This window comes from Neomonachus schauinslandi, chromosome 13, assembly GCF_002201575.2.
Source record: "Neomonachus schauinslandi chromosome 13, ASM220157v2, whole genome shotgun sequence".
In the NCBI taxonomy this organism is placed as follows: Eukaryota; Metazoa; Chordata; class Mammalia; order Carnivora; family Phocidae; genus Neomonachus; species Neomonachus schauinslandi.
The window spans coordinates 55,990,839-56,013,803 of NC_058415.1; the positions used below are offsets into that span (position 1 = coordinate 55,990,839).

Sequence of the window (22,965 nt, forward strand, 5' to 3'; positions counted from 1 at the left end):
AAGGATCTGTTGCTGCATAAGATAGCACCCCAAAACTTAGTGTCTTCAAACTAACAGTTTCTTTCTCCTCATCGTGTAGGTTGACTGGCAGTTCTGCTTCACATGGCCACAGGCACAGCTGGAAGTTCCAGAATGGCTTCCCTCACATGGCAGGCAGTTGGTGCAGGCTAGAGGCTGCCTTAGAATGGTCGTGGGTCAGGGGCCTTGGCTCTTCTCCACTCGGACCTCTCCATAAAGGCCTTTCACATGACTGCTTGAATTGCCTCACAAACTGGAGGGTGAGTTCCAAGAAGGAGCATTTCAAGACAAGGTAAGAAGATGCAAACCCCGTAAGGCCCAGCCTTCAGCATCACTCATTTGGGTATTTTAGTTAACTTATTGGGCAGTCTAGATTCAAAGGGAGTAGATGTGTCTTCCTCTTGTTGGGTGGAGGAGTAAAGAATCTTCAGCCCTCTTTTTTAAACCACTGCAGTTTGCCCAGTGGCCACAAATTATTTAGATTTCCCCCACATGTAGAATACATTAATCTCCTCCCAGATCCCCCAAAGGCTGAGCCTATTACGACTTCAGGCTCAGGCTCCAGGTCAAGAATTTCATCATCTGAATCAGGTCCAGATGATTCCTCAGGTTCAGAGTCCTGTAAACTATGAAACAAGTTCCCTTCATCCTCTTTCTGAGCAATTCAGTCCAAAAGCCATTAGGTAGGGATGAGCAAGGTAGGAGTCTAAACCTCATAGACAGTGTGTCAAAGCCCAATCAAATGAAGAGAGGATGGGGTGATGAGTGGGGAGGGTGGCAGCCTTAAGTAGGGTACAGGGTGCAGTGTGTCAAAGCCCAAGCAGAGTAGAGGGCATCCATGGGGGGTTAGGGTATTAGGGGTTTCTGTGAATTAGGGCAGCCCAAAACAGGGGGTTAGAGCCCAAGTGGGATGAGGAGATTGTTAAATACAGGGAGACTGATTAGAAGTAACTATATGGGGCGCCTGGGTGGCTCAGTTGGTTGGGCGACTGCCTTCGGCTTAGGTCATGGTCCCAGGGTCCTGGGATCAAGCCCCACATTGGGCTCCCAGCTCAGCAGGAAGCCTGCTTCTCCCTCTCCCACTCCCCCTGCTTGTGTTCCCTCTCTCACTGTGTCTCTCTCTGTCAAATAAATAAATGGAATCTTTAAAAACAACAACAACAACAAAACACTAAAAAAAAAAAAGAAGAAGAAGAAGAAGTAACTATATATATGGCTAATGAGAGTCACCTAAGTTTCTGACTGTCAGAGAAGGGAGTTACAAATATAGACAAGGACAAAACAAAAATGAACTCTTTGACACTTTATTGGAATTAGAGAAATTGGTGTGAATTCATGGTTTTCAATATATAGATAGATAATGAAATAAATACAGGGGTGTGTGTGTGTGTGTGTGTGTGTGTATTACATGTAAATATGAGTAAATACCTGGGAGAACTGCTGGGAGCAGAAACTTCCCAATAGCAATGAGCATATTTAACCCTCAAATCTTGGTTTCTAAAAATCATTTTCCAATAAAAGGAACTAGGTATTCTTGGAGAAAAGGCTGATTTCAGGAATGGACCAGGGATATTACAAGATGAGCCTAGAAAATCATGTACCAAAAAGTAAGAAGGGCTCAAAGAATAGTGAGTATGTGTCAAAATAACACACAAATCAGTTTGAAGGAGCTCCCATTGGCCAAGTATGGAACAATTTGAGCATGAAAATAAATATTGATAGGAACAGTTTACAGCCAATTGAACGAAATAAGAAACCATGAGTTCATACTGATATAAATAAAGAAATGAACATTTGATGAGTAACAAGATATTTACATAATTTCAAAGTATCTCCTCCACAAAATACTTACAATTTCAATGGGAAACATAGAAAAATCCAAATTTTGAAACATTCTAGAAAATAACCATCCTGAAATCTTAACAAATATCAAGTTCATGACAGTCAAGGAAAGACTGGGGAACTGTTCCCCACTGGAGGGTACCAAAGAGAAATGACAGCTAAATGCAACACTGTGATTCTGAAGTGGATCCTTCTGCTGTAAAATATTTTGAGGATGACCAGTGAAACTTGAATCAGGACTAGGGATAAGATGATACTATTGTATCAGTGTTAATTTCCTGATTTTGATGGTTGTATTGTGGTTATGTTAGAAATATACATATGAGATTTGGAGGGTAATATGACATCATGTCAGAAGCTTACTCTCAATCCCAAAAAGTATTTGTACTAAACTTGCAAGTTTTCTGTAAGTTATCTACCCTCCACCCATACATCCAATATACAATGGGAAGACCAGGACAGAAAAATCACAGTAGACACTCCCACTTAGAAAGGAGGTAATAATAGGCACTGGTCCTTAGGAAATCTGAGATCCAAGTGTGCGTGTCACCAAGTCCCCCTTCTCCAGAGGCAGGGAATGTGATAGCTCCCATTTCTACTGTTCTTCATGTTTTATGGTTGATTTCCTGCCCTGTCCTGATCATTCTTCTTTGACCAGGTTCCAGTCTGCCTATTTGCTTCATAAAAGACTAGTGCCCAGGGGCACCTGGGTGCCTCAGTCGGTTAAGCGTCTGCCTTCAGCTCAGGTCATGATCTCCGGGTCCTGGGATCCAGCCTCGCTTCGGGCTTCCTTCTCAGCGGGAGTCTGCTTCTCTCTCTCTCTCCCCACTGCTTGTTCTTTCTCTCTCAAATAAATAAATAAAATCTTAAAAAGAAAAAAAAAAGAAAAAGAAAGACCAGTGCGCAGGACTGGATGCAGCATTCCAGCTGGGGTCCAAGCGACAGAAGAGAGCAAGATCCTCAGTTGCCTTCATAATTCCAAATATCATACTTTCATAGATGCCTTCTAACACAACGTTTACTTTTTGATATTCATGTTAAACTAAAAGGCAGGGCTGAAAACAGAGCCCTGAAACAGTGGAAACACCCTACAAGTTGACTCGGATCCTTTAAATACAGTCATTGTGCCAGTCGGTGTTTTTGACTGCAAAACAGTCACTTACACCACGGCTTGGCCATGACCACCACTGCCAGTGAATACTCAACACCACCACTTCAAGACTGTTCAAGCTGCTGCTGCTGTCACCATGTATACTTTCCACACTACCCTTGCCTCTTAGCATCATCCCCTAAAAATTCAAAGTCCCTGGTGAGAGTGGCTGGGCCCAATTCACACGCTTCAGTCCTAGCTGCCAGGAAGTGAAAAGGAGAACCTTCTTTCTGCTTCCACGGTGGGACCCAGGTCATTACAGTCCTCCAATATTGTATTATTTTTAGAAAATTATTCCAAAAAAAGGGATTGCATATTGAGTGGACAAATATAATGGCAAAGGTTTACTCCAGTCATTTAGCAGGTTACTTTTCCTCTTAATTGTACTATCATCCAACTCATTTTTCCCATTTTATCCATAAGGATCTCATGGCAGAGATTGTTAAAGGCCCTGCTGAAGACCCAGTTTGCCAACAGACTATCAAGTACATCTCTGTGATCTGTCAGGTCAGGGACCTGCCATAAAAGGAAATTTGATTGCCCTGGCCCTGACTTATTCTGAGAAATCTCTACTTCCTTATATCTTTAAAAATCTATTCCTGGGTAAATATAGTTTGCAGAATCAACTTTTTCTCTTTGTAATGGACTGGTGTTAATTTTGTCTACTCTTTATTCATTCCTCCTTATGGTAAGAGAAGGTCCACTCTTCCACTGTGTGGTTGGGATAGGCTAACCTCAGAACTCAAATACCATATAATTAATTGGGATAGGGCTCCTCAGTGGACTTATATTTGGCCAATCAGAGCACTGTTTCCCTCTGGCCACAGTGACTGGTTCAGGGATTGACACACGGTCCAAGGAGGCCAAGAAACAAAGATCGCATCTTCCCTCAGGAATTCTGATTGAGAAATATTGAGAAATACTGAGAAAAAGTCTCTTCCTTTCCTCTGGGGTGGCCATCCTGGAGTTGCCAAGGGTATTAATATTAGTTTTCTAGGACTCTGTAACAAATTCCCAAACACTTGGTGGCTAAAAACAACAGAACTTTATTCTCTCACAGTTCTGAAAGCTAGAAATCCAAAATCAAGAGGGCAGCAGAGCCTAGCTCCTTCTGAAAGCTCTAGGAAAGAATCTTTCCTTGCTTCTTCTTGCTCCTGGTGGCTCCCAGCAGCCCAGCATTCATTGGTTTTTAGCTGCATCACTCCATTCTGCCTCTGTCTTCACATGGCCTTCTCTGTGTATGCTCCTCTTCTGTCGACGTGTCCTCTCCTCTTTTTGCTAGGACACAAATCACTGGAAATAGGGCCCACTCTAATCCAGTATGACCTCATCTTGACGTAACCAATTATATCTGCAAAGACCCTATTTCCAAACAAGATCTATTCTGAGGTTGTGGGTAGACATGAATTTGGGGCGTACACTATTTAACCCCCTACAGCTATCGTGGAAAGAGCCTGCCTGAGAATTAAGCCAATACGGAGGCAGGGATATGTGCCCTAGTATGGCCATATTTGATGGCCCCTGGACTGATGAATTACATGAGTTGGCAAGTTTCCCTTCTTTTCCTCAAGTCTCAGCTTGAAGTGACAGAAAGAAACTACCACCCTGACTTTTGCAAAATTAGAAAATCATTTGCACATGACCAATGTTCCAAACTTCTTCCTACTGCACGCGTCCTCCAAAAGTCTCTGACAGGAATTGTGCAATCCCACTTGGAAGTGGAATGGATTTACTTCATTTACTTCATTTGGCCAGGAAACAAATTTATTTTAAGCAGCTAGATGATTTCTTACAATGTATTCCACCATTATTCCTTTTAATTTTTATTATGAAAAATTTCAAAAATACACAAAAGTAGGAAGAATAGTATAATGAACCTCAATGTTTCCATCACCCCATGTTTGCTTCCTCTATACCTCCAACTTCCCTCCACCTCCTGTAGGATTATTTCAAAGCAAAACTCAGATACCATGTAATTAATTCATCTTCTTCAACCACTATTCTAAGTTTTAATCCCCTTATTACTGCATTTGAGGAGTTTTGTCCCTTGCAAGACAATGCAAGGCACTTTGAACATAAAAAGTGTATGCCAGACGTCTGCTGAATGGAGACCCTGCCATCAGAATTTCTAGTCTATTAGGAGAGATAGGACAAGAAGCTCCTCCAGTGCTTACCAGACTTTAATGAAAATCACCTGGGGAGATGTTAAAATGCGGAAGCTACTCAAATATGTGGGAGGGGGTGGGGAATTCTGCAGTTCTAATAAGAACTGCAATGCTGGGGCGCACCTGGGTGGTTCAGTTGGTTAAGCGACTGCCTTCAGCTCAGGTCATGATCCTGGAGTCCTGGGATCAAGTTCCACGTCGTGCTCCCTGCTCAGCAGGGAGTCTGCTTATCCCTCTGACCCTCCTCCCTCTCATGCTCTCTGTCTCTCCTCTCTCTCAAATAAATAAATAAAATCTTAAAAAAAAAAAAAAAAGAACTACAATGCTGTTGGTCTGTCAGTCTCACTTTGAGTAGCCAGATCCTAAACCATAAAACAAAGGAGAAAAAGACAGAGTGCTGTGTAAGGTAGAGGTGATGGGTCACCAGGCTTAAGAACTAGATTTTTGAATGGTTTACCACAGTTACCCAAATTAATTTTTACAATATTCAAGAGTGAGAATAACACTGAACCAAGCACACAGGGACCCACAAAAGAAATTTTATAAACTCTGCGAAGGGAAGGCACAGTTACCTATCAGTTCTAGGAAATCTATATGATAGAAAGTGAAAGTGTCTAGCCAGCTTCTGGTGACTCTTTTTCCAAAAACCTTGGCCCTCCTGGGACTGGTCCTCCATATCCATTTTTGTACTGCTTGAACCCACCTACCAGCCACAGCTGATTGGACCAGAGGTGAGCATCTGACCTAAGCTGGGCCAGTGAGAGGGTCTCTCTTGAGAATTTGGTTTTGAGATTCAGGATGGTCAGTCAGACCCTAGGTATGGCTGGAATTGAAATTATGTAAATATTCCACCTTCTGCCAATACATAGAGAAGCAAAGAAAACTGATTGAAAGAAAGAGACCACAAAGAGTACCTAGAAATGAAGAGAGCACTACCTACATTCCTTCGGCTTCTTGCCCCATTCTCCTCCCTCCTGAGGCCTAATAGCATTTCTGTGCCTCAGAACCCAATCTCCTTATACTGAAATCCTCTAGGTGTTGCATTAGTGAGTTTCAGATCTTTGCAACCAATGAGACTGACAGACATGCTCATGTAACAAGTGGGGACAAAGCCAGAGAGGGAGAAGGGTAGAGCTGCTGGGCCTAGGACTGCAGGTCAAGTGGGTTTACCAGGCAGGTGGGTAGATGAGAGGTCATCCCTGGCAGGAATGAAGTCTCAGGAACCAGAAAAGAAACTTCCTGCAGGCAGTGGCCTGGGCCCTGCCTCTGGCCTCCTTTGAGACCACCAGGTTCATGCTGCCTGTTTGGCTGCCACATCTCGCCTGAGAATTTGCCTCAGCCTTCCTGATTGTGTTTGGACTGGCCACACCATAAGGCACCTTGTTTCCACTAATCTTTGAGGGCTGTGGTGTCCCTACTGTAGAGCCCCTTGATGGTATAGTTGGTTCCTCCCAAGTGTCTGGGAAGAGCTGCTGCTGGCTGGTTGTTATTCTGCCCATCTTCCTCATCAGCATGCCACTCTGTGAATCTCTAGCCTGGGAGGTGCAAGAAGGAGTTTAGTCCTGAAGTCTGTGGCAATAATTCAAGCCCAGCCCTTTTGTTACAGATAGATTGGTAAACTTACTTCTGTTTGCCCAGGACCATCCCATGTCACAGGACCCAGTTCTGGAAAACCAGGGAGCATTAGTCATCCTAATTTTAAAGCCCTCGGGTCGTCAATGGAAACCTGTTTTAACACTGTGCCTTGAAAGCATCATCCCCAGCCCCTGGGTGGCTCAATTGGTTAAGTGTCTGCCTTCAGCTCAGGTCATGATTCCAGGGTCCTGGGATCGAGTCCCATGTTGGGCTCCTTGCTCTGCAAGGAGTCTGCTTCTCCCTCTGCCGCTCTCCCCACTCATTCTCTCAATCTCTCTTTCTCTCTCGCTCTCGCAAATAAATAAATAAAGTCTTAAAAAAAAAAAAGAAAGAAAGCATCATCCCAGTTCTGGTAACTCCAGACCTCCAAACCCCACCATCCTGAGGATTCCCACACAACTGGAATTTCTGAACTGCTTTCTGAAACCACTGCATCTCTACTTACACCCATAGACCATATGGCAAATTAAGAGCACAGATTCTGAAGCCTCCCATTCACTAATTGGGTGACCTTGGGTAAATTATCTAAACTCTCAGTGCCTCACTGGAAAGTAGTACCAATAATACTATTCCTACTTCATCGTGTTGTTATGAGAAAAGTGAGAATAGCGCCTGACTGTATCAAAGTTGACAATTATTATCATGCCCTTACCCCGAGCTAGTCATTGTCTCCTCCCACTAAGGAGACCCTCACCCCTGGGCATTCTTTCCAGTCTCAGTGGCATGGCACAGACCCAGACATAGGGCAGTGGGGGACCCAGGCTGTCTACAGAGGCTTCACCTGGTCCTCCTCTCCCTGGGCTCTGATGCTGGTCCTCAGATCAGGGTCTAGTTTCTCTCATTTCTGGGCACAGTCCCTGAAGGGGAATGCTCATGGGGCCCTTTAGAAGGACCTAGCAGAAAGGGACCAGGAAAGGACTTCAATGGCTTGGCTAGCCCTCTGGTGTGGACAGAGGATCCCCATGTCTCTGATCCCCTGGCACGGTGGTCAGCCTAGTCCCTCAACCTGCTTTCTCAGCAGCCATGCTCTCACACCTGTCAGAAATGAGAATTCCAGAAATGAGAGATTCCAAGCCAGGAGGGACATCTCCTGAGAACTCTGCACACAACTACAGAATGCCTTGAGAACATTTTGTGTGTGCGTGTTGGGGGAAATATAGGAAGTCCCTGTAGCCATCTATCCCACATGACCATTGACAACTGGAGGTAAGGTCTGTCTGCCCACAAAGGCACCTGACCCATGTTGATTTCTTCCCTCTGTTCACCACGGGAAGTGTATGCACCAACGCAGGCTTTGGATGTCACGACGAAAGCAAATCCCAAAGCCCCGGTGCTGGGTTTCAGGCCCTCTAAGGAGAAAACCCCAGGGGTGCATGGAGGTCTCACCACCTCCCCTTGGGCCAGCCATGCCAGGCCAGCTCTCAAAGGTCTCTTGTGACTGTCCTTTCTCTCATCTTTCCCCACTGTGATAAATGTCCTGGGATTAGCCCTTCTGTGTTTATTGGATGAGCAATTTGTGTCTGTCTGAAAAGCTATGTCTGAATAACGTTTGGCACGAGCTAAAGAAATGTGAGCCTCTGCATTCCCCTCCAGCCAGCTCTCTGGAGCCAGCCCGTCTCCTGCCAACAGGGTTAGACAGCTCTGCAGCTGGGTCCGCAGCCTAAACATGTTTGTAGGTGGAGAGAGGGGGAGTTGGTAGGAGGGGGAGGGAGGTGCCTGCGGTAGGACCAGAAACCCAGAGGGACGGAAGAGCAGAGCAACTTTAGCAAATCTGGTGATTGTTCTGGAGCCCCTGTAATAATTTGGGGACATCACAGATGCCCATGGTAGTCACCCAGGCCTGAGGACTGGAAAACCAGGGCCCCCTGTGCCACTCAGGAGCCTGGGTGATTACCTGGGCCCAGAGTCCCAGATGTGAACTACAGCAAGAGATACTCAAGGGAGTTCAGTGGGTAGCATGAGGATCCCAGGTCTAGAAAGGAAATTAGTGCTGTGTGCTCTTGAGGTTTGTGTGGGTTGGGGCCAGGTAGGGGGTGTTAGGGTATACTGAGGCTGTTTAAATAGGTCCTGACTCCATCCATTTGGGTCCTGAAACTGGGGAAGAAGCTTGCAGCAATCAGGCGACACAGTTAGGACCAAGAGGGAATTTGGCAGGTGTGGGTGGGTGTGTCAACAACCCCCACCCCCTCACTCCTCCAGCAGCCTTCTGCTGTTCTCCCTCAGCATTCTCCTGCTCTTCTCTTAGGGTGCACATCACTGCTCTCTTGTTCCCTGTGACTCAGCTCGCAGTCTTTCTCCACCTCCACCTCACTCTCCCCAAGTCGGTGATCAGACTGAAGGCAGGACATCATCCATGTGCCCCTAACAGCGAGCACAGAACTGGCCATCAAGGAGGCATCAAAAATGGTGTATTGAGTCTTGATTTTGGCTCAGGTCATGATCTCCTGGGTTGTGAGATTGAGCCCCACTTCAGGCTCCGCACTGGGCATGGAGTTTGCTTAAGATTCTCTCTCTCTCCTGCCCCTCCCCCTGCCTAAAAAATGGTTTACTAAGTAAAGGAAAGAAGGCAAGGCTGGGAGCTAAGACTTCAGTGGTCACAGACTCACAAGAAGATAGCAAATAACAAGTGAGACAGAAGTAACAATGCAGGAAATCCATTCAGGAGTGAGAACATGGCCACAATAACACCATCCTTGGAGTCTGGTCTGGGTCGAGGCTTATAGACTAAGTCATCTTATCAGGAAAGGCCCCTCGAGGCTCTTCTGTATCTGTACACTCATCTTGGTGTTCCACATCATTTCATCCATTTAGTTAATGTGTTTTGAATCCCTACCTGTATCATCCTCTGTAGGATACCATCTGTCTCCTCAAATAGAAAACAAACAAAACAGGACAAAAAAACAGGTGTACCCATACAAGGTAGGAGCAATCTATGCTCTCATGGAGGTGTAGAGAGAAGGTTATAAACATTCAGGGAAAAAAAAAAGAGGTTAATTTAACTTGGAAGAGCAAGGAAGTTTTCATGGGGATGAAGGAAATGCATTAGACCTGGACCTGGAATAGAATCTGCATATGTACCCCTAGTGTGCTGTTCATCCCCACCCCCTTCCCTGCTGTCAGTACTCACTCAATCTGGTGTCTATGGCAGATTTTGCTAACTGATTCTTTTACTCTTTCACTAAGCCCAGGTATAGCCACAGAATCCTTCTCAACACAGCAACATAGCCAGATGGTCAGAGCAGGCCCATGAGAGAAGAAAGGCATTTGTCATCACACCTTGGAAGGTGTATACTGTTGAGACATGCAGGGATCACCAACAGAAGGAACAGAGTGAGGAGGGGCACAGTGGTGGGGAGACACTGAATGTGTACAATGAAGGTGAGTGGGTTGAATAGGGAGCAGTGGATAATGTGGCTGAGATTATCTGGATTAGTATCTTGCCAGGTTAAGGAATGGGGGTTTCAACCTGCAGAAGGCAGAGGCAGAGGCTTGCACAACTGAGCTGTGTTCAGAAAGACAGTCTGGCAGCAGTGGACAGGGTGGACTGGGATGGGGAGAAGCTGGAGGCGGGTAGACCAGCCAGATGACTGTCCCAGGCAACCAGTAATGGAGCCTCCTGTGAGCTCTTGCAGCACTTGGCAAAAGCATCTGTTTAACACTCACCCTACTGTCTCTCTCGGAGCCGTCTTTTGACAGCTGGACAGCCCTACAAGCTGCAGGATCCTTGACATCAGGAACTGTTTACTGCCTCTCTGGGGCCCCAGGCCTGACATGGTTCTTGGCAGGTGCTCATTATATATTTGTGAATTACTCAATAGGGCAGTGAAAATAGGACAAGGGGTGTACAGAAAAGGGCACACATTTCTGGGATCACATCCTGTTTAGCAAGTACAGTTCCTTAGGCCTGTACATTGGTACAGCTGTCTTTTGATGTGCGTGGAGAAGTAGAAACACATGCAGGCAGCATGGGCAAGGAAGGAGTCACAGCTGACTCCAAGAAACTAGGAATTGCCTTTTCTCTCTCTCTCTCTCTCTCTCTCTCTGTGTGTGTGTGTGTGTGTGTGTGTGTGTGTCTTAGGCTTGCCAGAGCTTTTGGCTTTTTAGAGAGAGGTGGACAGACAAATGGGAGACCTCATAATCTTTACTGTCCTAAGGTGCCTTAGGAAGTATATTAAAACCCTTTTTTGGTGGCAAGTGGCAGAAGTTCAATCAAGCAAGCCTAGGAGGAGTGGGAAGCTTATAAGGTGCATTTGGGGACCACCAGAATGAAGGAGTCCAACAATGCCAGACTCTTTCCATCTCTAATGTCTCCTTCTCTCCACATGTCTGTCAGCCTCATTCTCACAACCTGGCTTCCCCCACAGGCTGGAAGCATGGCTGCCAGGAGCCTGGGTCTCACATCTGACAGCTCCCCAGCCAGAGAATCACTAAATGCTTCCTTTCTCATGTCCCAATTTCAGAGATCCCAGGAGAGGACTCTGATTGGCTTGTGTCGGGACCATGCCCCTGGCCTAACACCTAATGCATCAGCTAAGGAAGCAGGGTCATCTAAAAAGGAAAAAGCTTCCACCAAAACCTTATAGTTGAAGTGAAAAAGGAGTATTTCACAGAAGTGGAGCTAATAATAATAATCCTGCAGTGCCTGGCTGTTTCAGTCAGTAAAACATGTGACTCTTGATCTTGGGGTTGTGAGTTCCAGCCCCACATTGGGTGTAGAGATTACTTTTTAAAAAAATCCTGTCTGAGTAGGCATAAATTAATTCTTCTGCACAACAACCCCAACAGGTGTCACTGTTGTAGTCATTATTACCCTTGAGAATTATTACTTCAGGAAATCAAGGCACAGAGAGGGTAAGTAACTGTCATAGATCACACAGCTAGTAAATAGAGATGGAGCTGGGATTTAAATCCATTTAATCTAGCTCCAAACCCTATAACTTCCTATTATGTTATGTTGCCTATTCACTACAGAAGGAAAGAAAGCAAGGTGTTGGGCTGTGAGGAAGGAACCTTGACAATTTCTCCTGGGAAAATTCAAAGCCCAAGCTGAGGAACCTGTGAGAAGTGATTGGTCCAATGCCATGGGAATCTAGAATAAGAAACACCACCACCCATCTTAATCTCACTGGAGATATCTGAAAAGGACTGTTTCATTGTGACTTTTTTTTTTAAGATTTTATCATTTTTTAAGTAATCTCTACACCCAATGTGGGGCTTGAACTCACAACCCTGAGATCAAGAGCCACACATTCCACCGACTGAGCCAGCCAGGCACCCCTCATTTTGACTTCTTTTTCCCTCCATCTTTATTTACTTGAAGTAGAATTAGATAAAGCCAAGAAAAGCAAATGTGAGAACATTGAGGTCCCGTTTTCACCTATTAAAAATTTAAGCAGCAGTATAATAGCCATGCTGGCAAATGGTGGGAAGATGGTTTGCTTCTAAATGACTGGTGACTGGATAAAGTGGTCCAGCCAGTGGAGAACAATTTATTTGGCCATGGGGGTCAAGAGGTATAGAAGCTTTCTTTAACTTTGACCTGGTAACCTTACTCTTCAGAAACAGCTCATTGAATCACAAAATAAAACCCAACTAGTGCTGTGTGCAAGAGATATATCTAAAATAGTGTTCCTCAGAAATACTGAAAGTAAAAGAGTAGGAAAAAATAGAAAACAAGAACAAATGCCATACATGCAAATACACGCAACAAGAAAACAAAGGTTTTGGTATTAATATTAGACACGGTTGAATTCACAGAAAATCAGAAAATAAGATACAGGCAAAAATATTATAATGATAAAGGCAGAGAGCAACAATGAAGATCTGTCATAAATATTTATGCACAAAATAATGTAACATCAGAATTCATAAAACAAAAACAATAGGAAATACACGGAGAAATGGATATAAATACAGTAACAGTAGAAAATTTTAATTCACACCTCTTAGCCCATGGTCAATAAACCATACAAAAAGTAAAGATATAGAGGACTTGATTTGCTAAATTAGCAAGGTAGATTGAATTGAAGCTATCAAGCTCCATACCTTGAAAACCTGGAATTTGCACTTTGTTAAGTATCCATGGATCATTAACAAACAACCACACGTAAGGCCGTAAAAAACGAACAAAAAAACCTCAATACATTTCAAGAAGTAGAATGAATACAGATAACAGTTTCTTTTCACAATGCACTAAAACTAGGAAGTGATAGCAAAAACAGAAACTGTAAAGCAATAGAAAAGTTGAAAATTAAATAAAAAACAGTATCTGGGTGGAATATTATTCCGTGTTAAAAAGGAAGGAAATTCTGACACATGCTACACAGGACATTACATACACTAAGTGAAATAAGCCAATCACAAAAAGACAAATACTGTATGATTCACTTATAGGAGGTATCTAGAGTAGTCAAATTAATAGAAACGAAAAGTGGAATTGTCATTTCAAGGGGAAGCAGGAGGAGTGGGGAATGGGGAGTTGTTTAATGGGTACACAGTTTCAGTTTTGCAAGATGAAAAAGTTTATTTCGTATATTGCACAACAATGTGAATATACTAAACATTACTGCACTAAACGCTTGAAAATGGTTGAGATGATAAATTTTGTGTTATATGTATTTTAAGAAATTCCCTTAAATAATTCTCAGAGTGTAAACTATCTTATGAAAAAAAGTGATCACTCCCAAGAAAACAGTGCAAAAGACAGGTCAAAGGAATGAGTATTTTCATGGTTCCTGGCTACGTCTCACATAATCTTCAGGAGAGAATTCAGAGGGATAAATTTTGAACAGTGGAAGCCCTGAGACGGACATACTGTGTTTGAAAATGTTGGTTTTCTTCCTGCATTATTTAGCCAGCTTGTGTGCAAAGCCCTGTATTAAGACCTAGAGAGACCAGAAAGCGTGGAGTTTATCTCTACTAGTTTATCTCTACCACAGAAGCAAAGGCCCAGAAAACAAAAGAAAATTCTGTTCAACCCCACCAGGTAGTTCCAAGTAAAAGGAGAGGCAGAGGGAGTTCAGATGGCCAAAGATTAGGTTCTTCTCTGAAGCTGAAGCTGAGCCCTTCCTCACCTGAGCTTCGGATTGTGGCTTCCTTGTTGTGACCATAGGTAAATCATTTTACCTCTCTGAGAGCCCCCTTTCTCATCTACAAAATGGAACTGATAGTGCCACCTGGTTTTCAGGAGGAACAAATGAGGGAAGTGTGTGAAGAGTTTAGAGCCTCGCATCTATTGAGCACACAGGAAATGCTGGTTTGCTGCTGGCGCATGTATTTTATAGACGAGCAAGTGTCCTCCAACTCAGCTACATTACTTGTTCTCTTTGAGGGTTTTGATATGCCTGGTTCTTCCCTTCCTAAAGTTCTTCCAAGATTCTGACTACACACTTCTACATCAGGTTGTCAGCTCCCTGAGGAAAGAGACAAAGTTGACTCTCCCAGGTATCTTCAGGACCTAACACTTGGTCCAAAAAAAAAAAAAAGACTCTGTAGCTTCAAGCACCTCATCAAAGTCACAGCTGCTCTGGGGCACCAACCACTATGCCATGAATACCTGGGCCTCAACAAACATGGCAGATGAACACGTCTATGAATACTTGCTCGTGGTCAGCAGCAAGTCCATACCGTTTGGAGGTTTTCCTTCTCTCCCTGCACCTGGCAGATAGCATCCTTCATGCTTAGTAACTTAGTTTATTTTTTAACTAATTTATTCATCCATGGCAGTATGTCAACAATTAACAAAAATTACACTAGAGATCTGTGTAAAATGCAGTGGGAACTAGGAGGAGGCACAAAGCCTCACTGGACCTATCAGGGCAGGCTTCACAGAGAAGTAGCATGAGCTGGACTTTGAGTGATCTATAGGAAAAGGGCATGGGGGTTAATGAAAGAATATACAGTTAAAGAGTAGAGCTTGGAGCCCTTGGAGTTTTCTTGCAAGGCTGAGCAGCTGTTTCCCATGAGGCCATGCCCAATGGCAGGAACGCAGCAACTGTTAAACTCTAGAGGGCTCTCTCCATATCCTCTCACTGCCTCAGCCCTCCGGGCCTTACATCATTGGCCAGAGCTTTCCCCTAGGGAGAACCAAGCTCTGCCAGAGTCCCATTGTGAGCAGTAATGGAACAGAGATTAGGATCTGACTGAGTGATAGTCCTAGCTTTTCTATTCTTAACTCCTAGGCTTTTATGGAGCTCTGGGGGCTGAGCTGCTTTTTAAAAGCCCACACATGGAAAGCATGGTGGGTACAACTGGCTCACCATTAGGAAAAAATTTAAGTTTAGAGTTCCAAGTCATGGCTGACATTAGAATAAATTCCAGATGGCTGAAAGATTTGAATGTAAAACATGAAATCACAAAAATAGTAAAAGAAGAAAATAGATGAATATTTATAATTTTGGAAGGGAGGGGGAGTACGGAAGACCATTTTAAGTTTAACACCAAAGACAGATAATAAAAGATTGGTAAAAAAAAAAAAAAAAAAAATATATATATATATATATATATATATATATATATATTCATGTACAAGAAGACAGGCACGAAAGTAGAAATGTTAACAAAGAACTGCAATTTCAGAGTTAATGGGTATAAAGAAAAGAGGCCCTAGACCATTCCTTGGAGTGGTTAATTAGGAAAATGCATTTGGAGTATCCGATGTGGTTAATCCCTTCCTTCTCCTCACATTTGACTAATCAGACAGCTGCAAGAGGGATTTTCCCCAGACCAAACCATTAAGTATGGGCTCTTGGGCCAGACGCAAAGCCTTGCCCCAGACAACAACTAATGCCCAAGAGGGGAAGAAAACTGCTGTACTCAAAAGACAAGACAGGTCCTCTTCTTCCTTTTATACACCCCCACATCTCCAACCAACCAGCACATTCCACTCCTCCACGAAGTTACTACACGCAGCCTCAGTAAACAGGACAGACAAGAACAAGAATGCACAATTTAAAAATGAACAAATGTCTTAAAGTACTAAACATTTGAGAAAAGTCAGAACAATGAAACAAGGCCTTCAGAATCTATCATCAGGAACTCTAACATCCAAGAAACAGAGTTAGTAACTACCAACGAACAAGACTTCAGCTTAAGTGTAAATAATGTCTTCACAAGAAATATGAAAGGATATTTCATGTATTATAAAGATTTAAGAACTTGTTTTTCCAAATAAAAATTCAATGGGCTGAATCACAAAATAGATATCAATGAAGAGTCAACAACAGAGTTGAAAGGTCAAGTGGAGAAATTCTCCTAAGATGCAGTTCAAAGAAACAGAGGTCACAGGTATAAAAGAGAAATTAGAGGCAGTGGCAGGTTTGGCCCATTGACTAGAGTCTGCCAACCTCTGTTCTATGGCTCTCACTTCCCTCATTTGTAAAATGAGGGCAATCACTGTGCCAACTTCATAGGGTTGTTGCGGGAATTAAGTGGGGCAATGTGTCAAGTACTTTGCCCATTGCCTTGTGCACAATAAGCAGTCAATAAGTGCTAGTTATTATTGATTGTATTTGTTCGGATAGATGCTAAGAATGAAGAGAAGGAGGGGCGCCTGGATGGCTCAGTCGTTAAGCGTCTGCCTTTGGCTCAGGTCATGATCCCAGGGTCCTGGGATCGAGCCCCGCATCGGGCTCCCTGCTCCACGGGAAGCCTGCTTCTCCCTCTCCCACTCCCCCTGCTTGTGTTCTCTCTCTTGCTGTCTCTCTCTGTCAAATAAATGAATAAAATCTTAAAAAAAAAAAAAAGAATGAAGAGAAGGAGGTCACTGTGCACACGGCAGGCCCAAGTCTTAAAGGGACTTAAAGGACTTCATTTTATCATTTTTATTAGTCACTTAATAAAAATACCTCATGTTGGCATAGGGGAAAAAGAAGTTAGGAAGCACAGAAAATGGATCCAGAAGTTCTGTCATCCTATTTGATAAGCATTCCAGAATAAAAGAACAGAGGGAAGACCTAGGCCTAGATTAATTATGATGAAATATCAGAACACCAGATATAAAGGAAATGCCAAGCAATTCCGTTCCGTTCTCTTACATTTGTGAGTGCATTTTTCCAGGAAGAGGATCCGAAACACGGATCCAGTTCTTAAAAGAGCAACCAAAAAGGAAGTCTAAGAATTGCTGTCCTCTATGAAGAGAACGTCTCCAAACAAGGAGGCTGGTGAGAAGGGGCTTGACCCTTAATTAAGGTTGTTCTACATCTCATGCCTTTCACTCTTTTTTTCTTGCACACTTGCAGAAGGAAAGATTGATCAGCTCAAAACCAGACTGCCCTCAACTCAGCACATCATTATACTTTCTTCTCTCTGGGAGAAACATCCGCAAAGGTTTTCACTCAGGAATGTGTCTGGTTTTAAAAAGTCTCTAAGACTCAACAGTGCTGGTAACATTTCCTCCTGTGAACACCTTGCTGGGGAAATGGGAGGAAGGGGAGCCCTGCGAGCCCACTGCAGCCCTGCAGCATCGGGGTCCCAGAGACGTGGGCCTGCTCAGTAGGCAGCCCAGGTCAGGGGAGCTGGAGACCTGGATCCACACTTTCCAACTGTGTGATCCAGGCAAGTCACTTTTACTTTCTGAGCCTCTGTTTCCTGGTCAGTGAAATGGGAACACACTTGTTCTGCTTCTCGGGATAGTTCTGAGGCTAAGATTTTTACCAGTGAAGACTCTCTGAGAAAGCAAATTCTAAACTAAGAGTCACTGATGCAAATGCCTTTAACTTGTGAAGTGACCAGGGTATGACATGAGGGAATGGTGCAGACCTTGACCTAACAAACGTGTTTGGGAGCCAAATTTGGCCCTGGCTCACCAACTTGTGACCCTGCCTTAAACAAAAATGAGGGTAATTACAGCAAAGCAGCTCTCAAAATTGATGGAAAATAAAATTTTTCTCTACCCTGTTATGGGTTGCATTGTGCCCCCCCCCCAAAAAGATAAGTGGAAGTCCTAACCCCAAGTACCTCAGAATGTGACCTGATTAGGAAATAGGGTCATCACAGATGTAATTAGTTAACATGAGGTCATACTGGCATAAGACTGACTCCTTATAAAGAAGACAGCCATATGAAGACAGAAAGACACAGGGAGAATGCCCTATGAAGACAGAGATTAGTGATGCATCTATAAGCCAAGGAATGGCAGGATTGCTAGCTCTCATGGGAAACCAGGAGAGGGGCATGCAACAGATTCTCTCTCAGAGTCCTCAGAGGGAAACAACCCTGCTGACGTCTTGATTTCAAACTTCTAGCCTCCAGAACTGTGAGAGAATAAATTTCTGTTGTTTTAAGCCACCCAGTTTGTGATACACTGTTATGGCAACCCTGGGGGAAACTAATACACTTCCCTGAAGGAAACTTGAGTCACACATCAGGCTCCCCGCTCAGCGGGGAGACTGCTTCTCTGCCCCCTCCCCTAGCTCCTGTGCATTCTCTCTCTCAAATAAATAAATAAAATTGTAAAAAAAAAAAAAAGAATTTAGGATTAAATACCATTTTAATAGGGAAATGGGAGGGGAGGATGCAGGGCTCAGAGAATAAGTGATTTTGGGGAAAGTTGAATTGGCCCCTAGGAGGATAGGAGATGTAACAGTGTGTCACAGAGTTTGTCTATGTGTGGTGTGGGTTTCTAGCCTGCTCCCTTGTGATGAGAGTCAATCTTCCCTGCTTGATGAAACTCCCTGGGAGATTTATGACAACTGAGTTCCTTTTGGGGGATTTAGGCAGAGAAGGGGATTTCATTTGCTCCCTGCATTTGCTGTTTTTCAAGTACCTAGAGCTTAAAATAATCAACATACCAAAGTGGCATAATTTGGGGTGGCATGTCCTGAACTCCTGCAGTCCTATTTTGGGGTGGCATATTCTGCTACCCTTCAGCCTCTACCTTAAGTAAAGAGGAAGTATTCTGAGATTGTGAGAAATACATGTTTGCTCTGCCCTAGGTTAAAGTGGCTGGAAACTATATTTTATAATCAGCTCCAAAGCACCACTCGAAGATACTAGATAACGCGTTCAAGCAGGACTACCGCCACACACTCCAGCATGGCCATAGATAGGCTCCTGGCTCTCGAGGAGGCACTCTCTCTGAAGATCAGCACTTGCAGAAACCTAAGAGGAACCGCCTCCCGAAATTCTGGACCCTCAGCGCCTCACCCCAGTCCTGGCCCTGCCAAGGCTTAAGCTGGGAGTCCCACTGACTCATGCTGAGAAGGGACCAACGAGAACCAACAACCTGCATGCCAAATCAAGCTCTCAGGACATAAAATGAGACAAACTTTACCAGTGAAGTTGGAACTTCAGGATTAAGAACTCAGGATTAAGGGCACCTGGGTGGCTCAGTTGGTTAAGCATCTGCCTTTGGCTCAGGTCATGCTCCCAGGGTCCTGGGATCGAGTCACACATCGGGCTCCCTGCTCAGCGGGGAGACTGCTTCTCCCTCTGCCGCTCTCCCCACTCATTTCTCACAATCTCAGAATACTTCCTCTTTACTTAAGGTAGAGGCTGAAGGGTAGCAGAATATGCCACCCCAAAATAGGACTGCAGGAGTTCAGGACATGCCACCCCAAATTATGCCACTTTGGTATGTTGATTATTTTAAGCTCTAGGTACTTGAAAAACAGCAAATGCAGGGAGCAAATGAAATCCCCTTCTCTGCCTAAATCCCCCAAAAGGAACTCAGTTGTCATAAATCTCCCAGGGAGTTTCATCAAGCAGGGAAGATTGACTCTCATCACAAGGGAGCAGGCTAGAAACCCACACCACACATAGACAAACTCTGTGACACACTGTTACATCTCCTATCCTCCTAGGGGCCAATTCAACTTTCCCCAAAATCATTTATTCTCTGAGCCCTGCATCTTCCCCTCCCATTTCCCTATTAAAATGGTATTTAATCCTAAATTCTTTTTTTTTTTTTTTACAATTTTATTTATTTATTTGAGAGAGAGAATGCACAGGAGCTAGGGGAGGGGGCAGAGAAGCAGTCTCCCCGCTGAGCAGGGAGCCTGATGTGTGACTCGATCCCAGGACCCTGGGAGCATGACCTGAGCCAAAGGCAGATGCTTAACCAACTGAGCCACCCAGGTGCCCTTAATCCTGAGTTCTTTTTTTTAAAGATTTTATTTATTTATTTGACAGAAAGAGACACAGCGAGAGAGGGAACACAAGCAGGGGGAGTGGGAGAGGGAGAAGCAGGCCTCCCGCCGAACAGGGAACCTGATGCAGGGCTCGATCCCAGGACCCTGGGATCATGACCTGAGCCAAAGGCAGCCACTTAACGAATGAGCCACCCAGGCGCCCCCTTAATCCTGAGTTCTAAGCCACCTTGGGGAATTATTAATTTTTCCAGGGGTATCTCCCCTGTATATATATGAGATATATATATTAATAAACTTCGGTTTGCTTTTCTCTTGTTAATCTGTGTTTTATTACAGGAGTCTCAGCCAACTCAGAAGGATAGAGAGAAAATTATGAGGATGGGATCACTGAAACCCTACCCAGATGGAATTCTGGGAAAACTGGCAGAAGGGTAAGAGTTCTTATTAAAATCAGCTCTCCTGGATCTCTGTCTGTAGTGCCCAACTGAGAGAGGAGGGTAAAATTTTATCTTGTCCCTTCATCTTCAAATTCAGATTTGTGTGAGAAAAATATTTTTAAGAATGAATTCTTTGAACTGTGACTCTTAGGAATTTGGTTTTTGGGATACCCTTGGGTTATTTATCCTTTCCCTCCCAAGGACAGCTATTGCTTTCCTGTTTGTCTCATTTTATGTCCTGAGAGCTTGATTTGGCATGCAGGTTGTTGGTTCTCGTGCATACAAGTGAGTAGTTCTGGATCTTGTCAGGGTTGCATCTTTTGCACCCTCTTTAGGGATACCACCTGTATCCATGTTAAGTCACAAAAGGCTTATTAGTCTTGGTTTTGAGCCACTTGACAAGTATACCTTCAGTTTAAAAGAAAAAGGAAAAAAATAATTTATTTCTTTTTTAAAGATTTATTCATTTATTTTAGAGAGAAAGGAGGAAGGGGCAGAGGGAGAGAGAGAATCCCAAGTAGCCTGACTTCCTGCTGAGCAGGGAGCCTGATGATGCCAGGCTGGATCCCATGACCCTGAGATCATGACCTGAGCTGAAATCAAGAGTCGGATGCTCAACCAACTGAGTTACCCGGGCACCCCAGGAAAAAAATAATTTAAAAAAGAAGTTTAATACTGCCAGAAATAGTTACTGTTTGTTCCAGCTGATAATAATATATTGAAAGGATTAAGATTTTATTTATTTATCTGACAGAAAGAGAGAGAGAGAGAGAGAGAGAGCACAAGCAGGGGGAGGGGCAGAGGGAGAAGGAGAAGCAGGCTCCCCGCTGAGCAGGGTACCTGTTGCCAGGCTCCATCCCAGGACCCTGAGATCATGACCTGAGCCAAAGACAACTGCTTAACCAACTGAGCCACCCGGCTGCCCCTGAAAGGATTTTTAAGAGCTGTATGGTCAGAAAATTGGCCTAATTCGAAGCCGTACTCAGAGACTGATAGGAGCTGTTTTCCCTTGATCCTGTTCCTCTTATGGGGATTTCTCAGTCAACTGAAACCCTCTTCTCAAACCCCTGCTGACTACATGCTCCACCAACCCTACTTCCTTCATGTTGGCATGATTTTGCTGAGGATAAATTTGGAACTCCATTGGCTTCTTTGGAAAACTTAAGATTTCCCCAAATTGGCTCTTTTAAGACCTCTTCCTTCCCACTGTTCCTTCTTCCTTTTGCCACTTTCAATCTTCCATTCCATTCCCTTTAATTTTTTGACTCTGCCTACCCTGCCACACTTCTCCCTTCCCACTTAAGCCTTCAGCTCCCTATAGACACTTGAACTTTAAGCCCCCTACTCTCCATCAGGGGCTGTTGAGGGACCCAGAGACCCCCAAAAGCAACTACTTGAGGCTGAAAAGGAAAAAGGAGCTTTTGGAAACTGGGCAAGTGAAAATCTTAAAAGTCCTCTCCACAAATATAAGTAAAAACTTTTAGCCATCTGAGTGGATCCAACTGTTCTTTTAAATAGAATTTTTTTTTTTAATTTATTTATTTGAGACAGAGAGATACAGAGAGAGTAGGAGCAGTGGGGAGAGGCAGAGGGAGAGGGAGAAGCAGACTCCCCGCTGAGCAGGGAGCCTGATGCGGGGCTCGATCCCAGGACCTGGAGATCATGACCTGAGCCGAAGGCAGACGATTAACAACTGAGCCACCCAGGCGCCCCCCAACTGTTCTTTTATAAACTAGCAAGTTTTGTATTAATGTACCCAACATATGGCTAAAATTTTAATAAAAGCTATAAGATTTCTATGTATGTTTATGTATGTCTATATATGTATGTTAGTATATGTGGTATTTTTCTACCTCTGGACGATATTGTCAAATTAATTGTGAAAGAGCTCTATTTAATTGGCTTAATGAAAAGTAAGTGCTTATATAATTTTTTTTTTTTAAGATTTTATTTATTTATTTGACAGGGAAAGAGAGAGCACAAGTAGGCAGAGTGGCAGGCAGAGGGAGAGGGAGAGGCAGGCTCTCTGCTGAACAGGGAGCCAGATGTGGGGCTCGATCCCAGGACCCCAGGATCATGACCTGAGCCGAAGGCAGCCGCTTAACCAACTGAGCCACCCAGGCGCCCCTAGTGCTTATATAAATTAAACGTTCTCTCAGAGCAATATAGAAACTAACCCAAATGTTTTTTATGCACTTCCAACAGGTGTGAGGTGATATTGTGGTTTGTTTGGGTTTTTAAGATTTTATTATTATTTATTTATTTGACAGAAAGAGACAGAGAGAACAGGCAGAGGGAGCAGCAGAGGGAGAGGGAGAAGCAGGTTTGCCACTGAGCAGGGAGCCTGACATGGGGCTCGATCCCAGCACCCTGGGATCATGACCCGAGCCGAAGGCAGACGCTTAATGACTGAGCCACCCAGGTACCCTCATTGTGGTTTTGATTTAAATTTCCCTGATTAGTGATGTTGAGTACCTTTTCATGTACCTGTTGGCCATCTGTATTAATTCTTTGGAAAAATGTCTATTCAGATTCTCTGCCTATTTTTTGTCAGATCATTTGGGTATTTTTGGTGTTGAGTTGTATGAGTTCTTTGTATATTTTGGATATTTACCCCTTATCAGACGTAT

General features: G+C 43.9%; 1 protein-coding gene across 1 annotated transcript in view; it reads left to right on the forward strand.

The window, feature by feature from the left end:
- Positions 1-292: 292 nt before the first annotated feature.
- SPINK4 (serine peptidase inhibitor Kazal type 4) overlaps positions 293-22,965 on the forward strand; it is a 66,183-nt gene continuing 43,510 nt past the window's right edge. Inside the window, exon 1 of the transcript XR_002480399.1 lies at positions 293-310. The gene's annotated coding sequence lies outside the window, so the exon portion shown is untranslated. The remainder of the gene's footprint in view (positions 311-22,965) is intronic.